This window comes from Melopsittacus undulatus, chromosome 9 (genome assembly GCF_012275295.1).
Source record: "Melopsittacus undulatus isolate bMelUnd1 chromosome 9, bMelUnd1.mat.Z, whole genome shotgun sequence".
NCBI classification, from domain to species: Eukaryota; Metazoa; Chordata; class Aves; order Psittaciformes; family Psittaculidae; genus Melopsittacus; species Melopsittacus undulatus.
This window is the reverse complement of record NC_047535.1, coordinates 25,364,799-25,379,506: the sequence shown is the minus strand read 5'-3', so window position 1 is coordinate 25,379,506 and position 14,708 is coordinate 25,364,799.

Sequence of the window (14,708 nt, the reverse complement as noted above, 5' to 3'; positions counted from 1 at the left end):
GGATGGGAAGAGGTGCACTTTGAAATGTTTACAGCCACCCAACTATCTGATCCTCTAGATGCTGAGAACCTGGGTTTTGGATGATGTGAAATCTTTTGTGCTATAGAGTGAGATACAGCCCTCATGAGGAGGGCTGGGTTCCAGTGCAGCTTAATCTGTTGCTGGTAGATGGTTGTGGCCACTTCACCTTGCTGAGTCTCAATTTACTATAAAATAGACACATTATGCTATATTTATTTTTTTAAATGTTTGAAAGTTTATAAATTTAACATTTTCATAGGAAAGAATTGTTGCTGGTGGGAGAACTTAGAGGCACCATGCAAGACCAGTATGTCCCTGCTTTGTTCCAGTGTGAAAATACATGTTTTTCTAAGATCTGCTCCACGTGTTTACTTGGAAGCCTGCTCCTGCTTCGAAGGGCTGTCTGGGCAGCACTAAGATCCTTGAGAGAAGTAGAATGCACTGATCTTGAGGAGCCCCTGCAGTACGATTAAGTGAAATCTTTGAAGGGAAAAGCATGAAGCAGAACATGTACTGTGGTGTAGCAGTGGAGGAATTGGTGCTCATCCAGCCTCAATAACATTGGGAGACTGGAAACCTGCTGATGAATAACATTGCTTATCTATTATCCATAAGCAGATTGATTGGCAAGAAAATATAAGTGGCCTAATTTTCAAGCTGTTTTCACAAAGAAGTTGAGAGTATTCTTGCATCTGTGATTGCCTGAGGACACTCTCCTCACATCTCCAATTGAGAGGTTCTAGCACAGTAATCTCACTTGGACAAAATAGGGGTCATTTGTTAATACTTGAATGCCAGAACTGTGCTCTGTGGCGTATGTGTATATGTATGGATTTCTTCAGTGAAGGTCACCTCTGCCAGCTCAGAGCAGAGCTTGGTGAGAGGCAAGTTTTGCAGGTGGTTAAGTGTAGGATTTCCAGATGTGCTTTAGGATCACACCTTCTTGTTGATATCAATTACAGATCTGACCCAAAGCAATGTTAAAATACAGACTAGAATACTGCAGAACTGTTGTTGTTGTGTCACAATGGTTTTTTTCCTTTGTTGCCATTACAAAAACACCTCATCCACATGTGTGTTTTTATCTGTGGTAGAATTCAGGGGGCTTGAGTAAATTTAGAGTGTTGAAAACTGGGATTTCTTAGGTAAATCTGAAGCAGACTCCACTGATCAAGAAGTAGATGGCCTGTTACTCGTCCTGTTGTAAGGGAGGGCTTGAGTGATTGCTGCCTTAAAACAAAGGTTAGACTCCAGCTGGATATCTTGGAGCAGTCCAGTGATGGGAGGAGGTTTGAGCTGTCCTTTTCTTACTGTTAATTTCATTAATAATAGAGCTGTTTACCAGGAAGAGACTCAATCCTTGAACAAGAAATATATGCAGGCTTTAAGTGCCTCAGTTGAAAGGTGCTTTTATTTACCCTGAGAATGTATCCATCAACATAGCTTGTGTTTCAGATATTTTAATGTTGGTTTTAGACATGCTTACAGTCATTACTTTGCAAATGATGGTTGATTTAGCAAATTAAATTCCTTCACCCTTGGCAAGTGCTACAAACCTTGCAATTGGAAGGCTGTAAAAATCTGATGGGGAGAAAAAAGCAGTTTCCAAAAAGGGGAAACCATTGCAAATTATTTGCTGCAGCAAACAAGGTTTTGTCTGACCTAAGTAAATGAATATAATTTTTTTGATTTTTTTTTCCTAGATGGTCCAATGGAATTAAAGTGGTGTCAGTACGGATGTCCAAAGCCCTGATTGTAGATCTGCAGGATTGTTTTCTGATGTGCTATTGTTCAGGTCAGGCAGATGAAAATGAAGCTTGCAGAACGGTGCAGGCTCATCCACTGTGAGAGCAAAGCAAGCCACGTGGGCACTCCTACCTGATATGGAAACACATTTTCCCTTTTTAAACTTCTTCCTGATGATCTGTGTATCTTTAGAAAAGAGCAAGCTTAACCTAATCCTCTCCAGGGAAAAATCAGCAAAATTGTATGTCCTGTATAGAATATCCTTACTCAGGTGGCTTACTATTCAAACAAATGGAGGGAGGGTGGAGGTAACCCTCTCCTTTGCCTCCTTGAGAAAGGTGTTTGCCTCCTGAGGCTTAAGCTTGGACATTACACTGAGCAGTATGTTCTTGAGATCAGGGAAAAATGTGTTTTGTAGTGACTGATATTGAATTGCTGCCTGTGAATGAACAGCCGTCCTCTCAAGGCATTAATGGTTGGTGGGTTTAAAGTGAAGGTATAACACTTTCTTTTTGACAAGGCCTCACATATTACTAACAAGGTTTCTCAAGCACCTTTGAGCTGTCTCTCAAAACAGCCCATTTGCCTGGCCCTTGTGAACATGAAACCTGGCACTTTACTTACCCGTGTGGCATATTTTATTGGGGGTTGCACGGTTTTCTACTTCTTTGTCTGGACTCCTGATAAGCTTAATTATCCCAGTCTGGTACTGGACCACTGTGGCATCAGCATCACTGACCGAGAGGTATTCCGGAACTGGCAAGCACTAGTTCTGGGGCATAGGTGAAGTGGGGAAAATTGTCCTAGATGCTGACTGTGGTTTTCAGGTTGCAGCATTAGACTTTGGTTGTCTTGTGTTCTCCATGATGCATTGATGTTCACCAGATAGTGTCTTATTTTACTGTTTAATAACAGTAGTAGGCTCTGGTTCATGACAGAAGCCAACATTTGGTGTTATGTGGCTTCATGACCCTATCAGCTGGCTTTCAGTGATAAGTGATGTCGTTGTTGGTACATAGATACCTGCTGGTAAGTTTACAGTAAATAAAATAATATTTAAAAAAGCAAGCTCAAACCAAACACCACAAATCAATTCCTTCATGGAGTAGAAAACTCCTACCCTGTGTTTATAATGTAGTAAGTAAAGAGCATATTTTTGTTTTGTATTTAAAATCACAGAACCGTAGAATGGTTTGGGTTGGAAGGGACCTTAAAGCTCATCCAGTTCCAACTCCCTGCCATGGGCTGGGACACCTTCCACTGCAGCAGCTTGCTCCAAGCCCCTGTGTCCAACCTGGCCTTGAACACTGCCAGGGATGGGGCAGCCACAGCTTCTCTGGGCACCCTGTGCCAGCACCTCAGCACCCTCACAGGGAAGAACTTCTGCCTAAGAGCTCATCTCAATCTGTCCTCTTTCAGTTTAAAGCTACCCATTCTTAACAGCAAGAAGAGCTTTTAGTGGGTGTGCAGGCGATGTCTAAGGAGATTGTCCAATTTGTGTCTTTTTTAATCAAAGCAGCAAAACTCTGAAGCCTTTTAGTAGCTCAAAAGCTAGAGACAAGTAAAAAAATAATAATAGTGATTGTTTTACAATGCACATCTGCCATACCGGAAACCTTTGTACTACATTTCAATGTATTTGGAATAATCATAGAATCAATTAAGTTGGAAAAGACCTTTAAGATCATCAAGTCCAACCTTTACTCCAGGACTGCCAATCCTATACTAAAAGCTGTTTAGATCATTACTATAGTTAGAACGTAACAAAACTAATAGTGTTATAAATAAACTACCCCACCATACAGGTAGGACTGCCCTAGTCAGAGGGATCACACAAGCAAGTGATCCCAAGTTCTCTCAGCCTGACGTGCCAGCATGATGCTCCAGAGGCCTATGTGAGTAGGGGCTGCATCCAGACCTCAAGCTTGGTACCTTGGCATGTCCAAATATGAGCCCCATTGTCACATGTAGAAGACTTGCTACCATGAGTGTACGGAGAATATAAGAGAAGGTTTGCATCTCCTAAAGGATATTTAGTTATAAAAAGTTGAGTCTCAGGCACTGTGGACTTGCTGTGAGATGAACTATGTCTTAGATCCATAGCTGCAAAATACACAAAATGCGTTTGTGTTGCATTCAGAGTGATGCCAGTGTTTTAGAGCAGGATCTGACCTCACTGCTTGTCTTGAGACAGGCTTTCAATGGAGGCTTAAAATCCTTTAGGACAGGAGTGAAACCTCACCACATTGATATTGTAATGCAGTTGAGCCATCAGTTAAACCCAGAAAGACTGGATTTATGTATTGTACACTTGCAAAATTCTCCAATTTATCACAAGCTTTTTTCTCCTTTTCCTTTTTAAGTGAAACGAAAGCAAATTGTTCCATTTATCTCCTACCTTCAGACTGAGTTTCCTGACTATTTGTCCTTATCACTTCAAGCCAGAAAGTTTTACAGATTTGCTTGGCACCTCAATATTGCAGCTTCAAAATCATGATTTGGCGGGGGGGAAATTGTTTCCATTTAAACAGCTTTTAGTTCAAAATTAAATCCCATTTAAACTTAAAGGTTTGGATTGAAGTTTGAGGATCAAAGAAAATAGAACAGAAAGAAAATGTGGCTTCAGCCCGGAGCAGTATCTGAAAAGGGTAACCTCAGATTCAGGCTTTTCTTTCTCCCTTCTGCACCCCTTTCCAAAAGAGTATGTTTCTTCTAGTTTCTCCTGCAGGAATCTTAACTGCATTAACATGTGCATGTGCCTGCAGTCTTTTCTTGTTTTGTTTGGTTTGCAGCGTATGATAACTGCATGTAAGAATCCCAAATGTAAAGTCTTTTCTTATTCAGAAAATAGGGCTGTTTAAATGACCTAAAATGCAGAGGCAGCACCCAAATCAGATCATTTTGAATTAGCAGTACTGGGAGCTGCTATTGTCAGTCAATAGGCTTGTAAACTAGGAAAGAGAGCATCTGCCATAGCTGCCTCCTCTCTGCTGGGCTTGCAAGAGTTGAGACCAGTCTTATGTATGGCTGCTAAAATTGGTTAAGAAACTTTGTGGGAGTTGGGGTGAGGAATGAGCTGCAATGAAGTGATACAATGGAAAGAAGTTTGACTTGCATGAAGACTGCATACCTAGCTTCTAAGAACTGCGACCACCAGCTCTCCATTTGTCCATGTGTGTTTCTAGCCCTGAATCTGATGCATGGAACTTTGGTGGATATTCTCTGTTGAGTGGTTCTCTAAGCTTTAGGCAATGTCTCACTCTAGATGTCATTCAAAGAGACTTGCCTAGGAACAGAGAAAATCTGATCTCAGGTATGTTGAAGTGGCATCCTGTAAAGTCTTGGCCATGGCACTTCTAGGCAGTGTTTTCAGATTTAAGATAAATCCATATATCCCCAAGTTTAGAAGCTGGATGTGGCAAAAGGAATACATTAAACCAAGGGAAAAACCCAGCACAAAAATACTGTATTTTTGTTGCCCAAACTGTTGATGTTTTTAAGCCACATCTTTTGAAACTTTGTCTTTTAAGTTTTCTTCATTATCATTTCACAGAAATAGTTCTTTTTCTAGTCCTTTTGGCTTCATAATGAAGCATGAAATTGAAGCTTTTTTATTTTGAAGGCTAATAGAACCATAACCACTGTGTGAGTTTTATTTCTCCACCTTCCTCCTCCCAGACTGGTGAAGATACAGCTTTTCCACTGCCAAGAGTTAATAATGGCATTTTCACATTAAAAATTCATTTTAAGAAGGTTATCTGGTCTAAACTTGGCCTGATTGCATACTGGGAATTACTTGGGAAACTAGATTGAGAAACACTGTTCAGTTAGTAACATTCTGGGTGTTTGGATTGGATTCTGTAAATGTTGGCTTTGAAAGTTTGGTTGGGGCATCCAGCTTGCACCACCCTAGCACTTCCTTTGCTGCAGTGCACCAGGAGTCATCCACAGTCAGTTCTTCCATTAACTGTAGGAAACTTCAGGCTGGAATGATGGTCTTCCTGATGTGCTCTGGAATGTGGAGCAACATGGTTCTAGCTGTTCTTGCCCAAACCAGTAACACTTAAACCCACAACAAAATAAATACAATTACACAATGACAGATGGGAGATGCTTACGCATCTCAAACAAACAAAGTCCCAGGAGACTCCATCAGCCCATACAGAGGGAAGGCAGAGCATTTTGTTATGTTTTCACATCGTGTTTTCACCAAAGGAACTATGTAGCTCTTCAGGGACACTGAATTAGGCAGTGTGGCCATTTTCATGGGTTCCTCACAGCATTAGTAACCCCAAATGTGATGCCTGCCCCAGGTCTCACTGAGATGGGTGCTGCTGTGCTCTAGCCCAGTTCACAGTGAGACGCTCTTCCAGCAGTACTGCAGGACCCCATCCTCCATCTCTTTTCCCTAGTAGAAGGCTACCTGCAAGCAAATGTGACTATAGCATGTCAGGGTATGCTCTTCTCTGGAAAGAGAACTGACATGGAATTTGCCAGGTTGTTGAAAATTAAACTGCAAACACTACCTCTAGTTACTTACACTGAGATTTTCTTGTCATTTTTCTTGCACAGAGGCTTTGCTGAGGCTTTAATGTGCTTTTATTTGCCTTTACCAGGCAAACAGTCTTTCATACCTAATAATTTGTATATGCTGGAAATAAAAATATTAGAGCAGTGTAACAGTATTATTGTTGAAGGTTAGGGGATGGCACTGGCACTCAGAAACTCTGCTCTGAATTCTGTGCCAGCCTACTGTTTGGGCAAATTGCTTTGCCTTTCTGTTGTACTTGCTGCTCCCTTTTTTTCTCTCCTGGCTTCCTGCATTGGTGTGTCTCCAAGCTCTCCTCTTTGTGCAACTCCCTGAGCCAGCAGAAGCTCAATGCCTCTAGGGCAGGAAGTCAGAACTGCCCAACTCCTGCCCACATCAGCTCAGCGGAACTGCTCTGGCCAAGGCAGAAACTATTGGGGCAGCTGTGTCACAAAGACTGAATAAGGGAGCAAAATGGGGGCCAGTGAGGAAACAGTGGATGATCAGGCTGCTTACCATGCTCATCTGCTCCCAGGCAAAGGAGAGAGGGATGGCTGGGGGAAAGAGGTATGTAAGGAAAGCAAATCATGTGCTTGGGAGTACCTGTAAGTCAAAACCATGACTGACTTTTGCAGTTCAGAGCAGGGCGGTTAATCCATGCTCCACTAAACTTGTATTTGGCTTGTTTCTGAGGCCAGGAGGGAGCTGGTCTGTTGGGCTGTTTCCTGGGTGTTAGCAAGGGGATGCTGATTGCAGTCTTGACCTTTTTTGAGCCTCTGCATATTCCCTAGCAGTCACATTTTCCACATTGAAAATCAGTGTGGGCACTGAGGGAAGGCCTTTTGGTTTGCACAAATCAGATGCTTATTAATATCAATTCAGGTTGAAGAATGATACCCACTAATATGAAGAAAAATGGGCAAACCCATTTTATACAGCAGTAACTTTCAAATTATTACCCTGCTCTATAAAACTCCAGATGGATAGGAATACAACCAGTAGACAAGAGTCCAAACAAGTATGGGAATGCTGTCCTTAGTTTAGATGACTTCTCTGGAGCAAGTCTTTCTGAATATCTAAGGGTGGTGAAGCTAGAAGCAACTGTGTGGTTGCAGTAGTTGGTAATTACTGTTATCTTGTAGTATAGTCCGTGTAGAATCTAGTCTAGTAACAGAAACTGTGACAAAGACCTTATTGCAAAGAACAACTATGGAAACAGCAAAGAAAACCCCACTCAGTAAGTAAGGAATAATCAAAGCATCTAAGTAAGCAGGTACCCCACACTGTAAGAGCTATTTGGTTCTGTTGTAAATTGCTAGAAATCCATTTGAAGTTTGGTCCAGATTTATCTTGATGTGTAAACATAGAGTAGTAGAGGAAGTTTGTGCTCAGTGCATACTCAATGTATAACTACCTACACCCTTGTTAAAGGGGTTGATTAGGAAGTAATGTTAATCGCTATAAAAGTCTTGTAAGAGACAGTTATTCAGGTTTGATATAATAGCATGATAAGTGGAAAAAGCTTCTCTCTCCTTGATCTCCATGCTCAATTGTCTCTTTTAAACCAAAATGCTACAGGCTCCAGATGGGAGAAATCATTACAGACCTATAAGAAAATATTGCAATATTTGAGAGAGGCTTAAGCAGGCTCCCAGAAATGTCAGGATAATTTTGCACTTGTGATGCAAATGTGTTTTCCTGTATCTTCACCCTGATGTTAACAGGGAGAACAAAATTCAGTGCCTTTCAAAGTAACTTTGCTACAGGCTATATGGCCAGCACTTCCATGCTTTTGCCTCTCCTGTCTCTTGTTTGTTTCTCTTTTTTATGTTGTAAGGTGTATTTTTGCTGAGGAACTACAGGATCTCCTATAATTGCAAAGCATTATAAATGCAAAGTAAAAACCTTTGCTAGTAAGTTCTTTAAAGAGATACACGAAACATTTGTGAAGCATTAAGTGCTAAATATTTATTTTAGGATCTGGCTATAACATGTCCTGATAGTAACACTAAGAGAAAAGCTCTTTCTGCAGGTTAGACCTTTGTGTCTTTTAAATCAAGAGTGAATTTCACAGCAGGAGAGCTCTGTGCACTACAGAAAATGAATGTGAGTCTCATTTCTGGAACTTAGGGAGTAAACACTTGTCATTTGGACTCAAAATGATGCACGTATTTCAGCAGGGATCTTGGTATACCACAGAGACATGAGCAGTCCTGGTGGTGGTTTTGGCTTTCGGTTTTCATCTTTGTTTCTGAAGTGCTGAATTATTCTTGCAAGTGGCGATTGGAAAATTGAAAAGTTGCTGGTTTGCTTTATTGGTGGTGGTCTGAACATGACCATAGTTGTACACACCATCCTTAGCACTGCTTCGGATTCTTGTGACAATTTCTGCATCCCATGAGAGACAGGTGAGTGCTGTAGAAAAGCCAGAACACCTTACAGAGAGGAAGGGCAAAAATTATTTAGGAAACTATTTCTTTCCTTCATATGCAGGCTCTACTGCACAGCTAGAGAGAGAATCTGCTCCTTTAGGGAAGCTAGAATTCGGAGCAAGCAGATGAGTTCTCATGTCATGTCTTAGAGCCTGAAGGAAAGCTGTTGGACTGAAAGGGACCTGGGGGGTGTTGGTAAACAGCCAGCTCAATATAACCTACCAGTGTGCCCGGGTGGCCAACAGCATCCTAGCCTGTATCAGCACCAGTATAGCAGCAGGGCCAGGGCAGTGACTGCCCTCCTGCACTGGGCATTGGTGAGGATGCACCTTGAATCCTGTGTTCAGTTCTGGGCCCCTCAATGCAAAAGAGACATTGAGGTGCTGGAGAAGGGACAGAAAAGAGCAATGGAGTTAGTGCAGGGCCTGGAGCATAAGTGTGATGGGGAACAGCTGAGGGGTTTAGGCTGGAGGAATGGAGGCTCAGTGGCTTCTTTCTTGGAAAAGCTGATACTCAAAATGCACCAGTTCCCTCCTGCCTGACACGCACTCGCTTGGCCCAGGGCTCACCTCCTGCACACTTCTCCTCTCCTCCCAACAGAATTAATTACATCAGGAATCAGCTCCTGGGTAGCACCACACAGTTCAGCCATGTATCAGCCCTCTGCTATGGTAGACTGAGTCTCCAGCCGCTGCCAAGGTGCAATTGGATTTGTTTCATCTCATTTTCTAGCACGACCTTGGCCCTGGCCCCTGAGGTACAGGACTCATCTTGGTTTCTCCGGCTGCCTGGCAAAAATGCTTTCAGAGTGTTTGGAGACCAAGCCAGGAGGAAAATGTCCCCCTGAGCCTAGGAAGGATGCAGTTTCCTCTGTGATTTGATGCCTTCTCAATGGGAGAAGTTAGTTACCAAGATCAGAAGAGCTGGCAATAGATGAACATGAGCTCATCTCTGCCAGTCTCAAGTACTGAGCCAGATACTCCTTTGCTGTCCTCTTTTTGTTGTTCTTTGGGACACCAGTTTGCACCAGGGGTCTGGACTTGGGTGGGAGTGTATCCTCCATATCAATGCAGCGTGTGTTTCAAATATGGAATATTTGCTGGACAGAGCATGATTCTGCCATCCTGCTGTACAGAGGATGTTTGAACATGATCAGGTGTTGAAATTGGCAGAGATGGGGCATGTCTGTTCAGATATGCTAAACAAAGCAATGAATAAACCATAAACATGAGCATGCAGAAGAAGTGAGCAGTGGTACAGGCTGTAATTCTTGCTAGACTGGCAAAACATAGAATCATAGAATCATGTAATAGTTTGGTTTGGAAAGGACCTTAAGATCATTCAGTTCCAGGCTCCTGACATGGGCAGAGATACCTCACATTAGACCATGTCACCCAAGGCTCTGTCCAACCTGGCCTTGAACACTGCCAGGGATGGAGCATTTGCCACATTTTGGGGCAAACATGTCCAAGGTGGTCTGATGTCTCCTGTTTGGCATGTGCCTTCTATCATGGGTTTGAGCTCTTCGTATTTATAGTGTGCCCTGTGTGGAGAAAGGCAAAGGTACATTACAACTGTGTTTGTGTGTCCCTGTTGGGTTGCTGACCTGTAAAGCATTAATTCAGGTGGGCTTCATCTACTGCCCAAAACACAACAACTGCTTTCCCTGATAAATATTGGCTTGGCCAATATTGGTATTGGCAGTTTTTCCTGCAGCATGGAACCATCCTTCAAGTCTACCCTTGACTTCCCTGTTGGGTCCCTTTGAGCAGGACTTGGGAAAAGATGTGTCCAGGGATCTATCTTTGAGATTCTGATGTCTTTTATGTCAGAGCAGCTGGATTAAAAGTGCTGAGCCAGAAGAGACAATGTTTTCTCAGGTGTTAACTCTGCAGTTCCCAGCACTTGTTTCATACATGCAGACAGCTGGGAACTTTGTGGGATACTGTCTTAAAGGGGCCTTTGAACCCAGCCCACTGGGATTCTCAGAGGTGGGAACCAGATCCAAATGTTTTGGGCATCCACACATTCCATAACCAAGGGGAGTGTTCTGTTTTTCTCAATACCAGCAGGTCACTTATACAGATCTGTTAAAAATTCATTTACACAGCCTGCTGCAGGCACCCCAGGCTGGAGACTTCAGCTGCTGCTTTTCTTTCTGCTGCCTGTTACTTGGGTGATCATGAACAGAGATGTTTCTAAAGCTGTAGTACATTGACAGATTTACCTGCTGTGTGCTGCCACAAGCAAGAGCACTTGTGAAAATGACAGTAATATTGCTGTTCACTTTCATTTTATGCAGCCCATTCTAAACTCCTCAAATCCACTTTTATGCAGACCAGGAGAGAGAAAACTGCTTTTATTAATGAAGTGGCACTCTCTTTGTTCCAGTTTCCCTGGTTGTGCGTATTACCTTGGCTGCTATGTGTGCTTGGCTCTCTGTGGCCATTCTTCTCTAATGTGGTGGTGATGCGGGACAACCAGATGGTATCCAAACCCCTGTTTTAGAGGGCTTTCTCCTCTTGGTTGAGCAACCCTAGTAACTGAAGTCAAGGAAGCTCTATTGTGCACTGAGGAATGTGGTGGGAAGCTGCTGTGCCCTTCCTAGCACACTCTGTGTTGGCATGAGGGAACTGGGGGAGCAAAGACTGACTTGTTTAAAAGATCTCTCCATCTTCTTCCCACAAAGCAATAACGTTGCATAATGAGTGTCATACCTGCCCTGCTGGATGACAGCAACTATGGGTATTTCATTGTGCTCAAACCAATCCACAGAGCTTACGTAAGTGTCTTTCTGTCCTATTCCATGTCAGAGGAATTTTAAATTGAAATCCCAGTACTGCGGGATATTGCCTGATCCGATTAGAGAGCATCTACCAAGTATCGTTACTGCTGTAGCACCACTGCTTCTAGACTGTTGTACATAAGACGTAGTATTATTGTGTGTGAAGGGTGTGGATATGAGGTTAGAGGCTATATTTATTGTTGTAATATTTTTTATTAGTAGTAATTAGGCTTGCAGAAAACAATTTTTCATAGTATGGAAAAAAACCTGACTTTGAAGCCTATGTAAGGAAAGCATGTTTTCTTTTTGCAGTGTTGATTTGCTGTATCACCGTGTATGCACAAATATCCATGCTTTGACATCACTGCCAGTAAAATCTCCACCATGGTCTCCAAATTGAATAATGGCATCAGCCGTGGTAGAGCAGGTCAGTCCCCCCCTCCATCCACTCAAAACCAGCTTTTGGGCTTGCTACAGCCCAAGGCTGTTCAGAACAGAGTGTGTGCAGGGGGGTGTTTGCCATGGACTGTGCTGGACAACAGGTAAGCACAATTCCACATGGGATTGTTAGAATGATTGTATGCAATGTCTTTGTAATATTAAAAACACCAGACTGCCTGCCAACCCCCATACATAGCCATGTGTGCACTTGCTGGGGTGTCTGGTGAAACATCAGCCTTACATTTGGCTCTACAATAGTGTCTAAACAGGTCTGGGAGCCTTTTCCCAGGAGGACTCACAAAATCCCAGGTTCTTTGCTTTATTCATGAAGGTTTTCCAACTTCCTCTGGTTTGTCTTTGTTGTGGACTCTTACACTGCTCTAAAAGACCCGCTTTGTTCCACAGAGGCTTTACTGCTCACTGGAAGCTCCCTGAGCCTGCAGGGCTGGAACAAAGAGGGCAGGCTCCATGCCCAGGGCCTGTGTGGAGATGGGAGGTGGTGAATCCATGTGCCCATTGGCTTGGTTGTTCCATTCTGAGATTCAGCATAGATCCTCTCTTGAAATGCCAGCAGTGAGGATGAGTTTATTCTTTACTATGACCCAAACAAGACATAGACATGCATATATACATCTCTATGTAGTTTTAGTTTATTTCAGGGGTTTTAATGTTGTTTTGAGCTTCTTTTTCCACTCATCCTCAACACAGCCTCTTCCAGTACTTGGAAGCTCCTGCTGATGATAAAGCACAGCCCAAATGTAAACTGCAACAACAATCTAACCTAGCACAGGACCTGTTTGTAAAAGTCCTAGAACAGGGATGATTTTCTCCGTACACCGCCGGTGTTGGCCGAAAGGAACCATTTCAGTTCTGTCTCTTCATCAGGAGGTGGTGCTGGCCAGCTGCACATCTCTTAACGATCCCTGGGAGCTCTGCACCAGCCGCTCACAAACGTATCCATAGGAGGGCAGCGTTTCCACGGGGTCTCAACCCAGCCTCAGACAGGAGCCCTGTTTTGCTAGCACGGTGACTTCCTCAGACATAGGGAAATGCATTACCCGCACTGCTCCAGCTTCTGATTACACCAGAATTGGGGCTTATGGGCAAAAAAATTGGACAGGTTTGCATCGAAATAGGGAAAACTCAGTCCACAGCTTTAAAAGGGGAGGTACCTGTAACAGAAGGACTTGTGAGCATGTGAAAGCACATAGATGGAGTTTCCCTGAGTCCTGAAAGTGGAACAGAGAGGAAGGTTACAGGCATGATCCTTGTTCCTCTCCTCACCTCAGCATACCTACTGCTGATTCTTCAGCTTCCAACTGAAAACTTCTCATTGCTGGATGTGGCCTTATAATAAGCATTTTAATCACGCAGTGATCTGAAAAGTTAAAAGCACTGTCTATAACAGAGTCTTTACATGGTTTGGGGTGTGGGCTTTTTGTTTCTTTTAACATCATTTACAACTAGAAGTGAATGGTTAATAATCAAAATGTCCCTTTACACAAATCTGTAACTAAAATTGTCCTTTGCATAACCTCATGGCTAACGTTGCTCCATTGCTGTAAGGTGGCAGGCACTTCATTTGTTGTAATCTCTGGTGATTGGCTTGTGGTAAAAGGAGTTATGAAGAGGAACTAGACAATAAATGGATCGTGAATGGGCGTACAGGAGACATGCAGTAGACACCAGTGCCTTGTGGGGCTCCAGCTGAAGCAGAGCCGTGGGAGTTTGCAGGAGTCACGCGCACTTCAGGGATGGCTGAAATATAGAATCATAGAATAGTTAGGGTTGGAAAGGACCTTTAGATCCTCAAGTTCCACCCCCCCTGCCATGAGCAGGGACACCTCACACTAAACCATGTCACCCAAGGCTTCATCCAACCTGGCCTTGAACACTGCCAGGGATGGAGCATTCACAACCTCCCTGGGCAACCCATTCCAGTACCTCACCACCCTAACAGTAAAGAATTTCTGCCTTATATCCAGCCTAAACCTCCCCTGTTCAAGTTTTAACCCGTTACTCCTTGTCCTATCACTACAGTCCCTAATGAATAGTCCATCCCCAGCATCCCTATAGCCCCCCTTCAGATACTGGAAGGCTGCTATGAGGTCTATCCCAGGTCATTTTTCATAATGCATATTTGCTTCCTGGATTTTTCCTTCATTTTTTTAGATTTTAAATACTTATATAGTACCAATGATGGTTTTTTAGGTGCAAGAATGCAACCCACAGTAGGAAACAGAAATGAGGAAGGAATTTTGCAGCCTGTCATCTTACAGTGTTATAATATAAGCTTAATGAAACAATTCTCTTATATTAATAGCAAATTATAACCATTATCACCCAGGATTAAGTTCTGTTGCTTGATCTGCTTTATTAATTCCTTTAGAAGTACCTGGAGTGAGGTGTTTTAGATAAACGCATGCTGTCCATAACTTTTTTAATTCACTGTAAGAGGTGGCAAGTGCTATTTCTTGATAGCCACAACTTCTTGTGAATAAAGGAACTTTACAATCATGAGAATTCACTTTTATGTTTCTAAATGCAGAATGATTAAATTGAATAGTTACAATGCCCAGGTTCTGGGCTGTTATATTTAAACTCTGTACTGGGCTGTTAGATAGAAACCTCCATACTGACTTATCTCTCTCACACACACACACACATATATATATATATATATATATATATAAAATTTGGGCTCTACACGGAGAGCTGCATTTTAGATCTGTAGGGGAAAAAAACATAGGTTCCC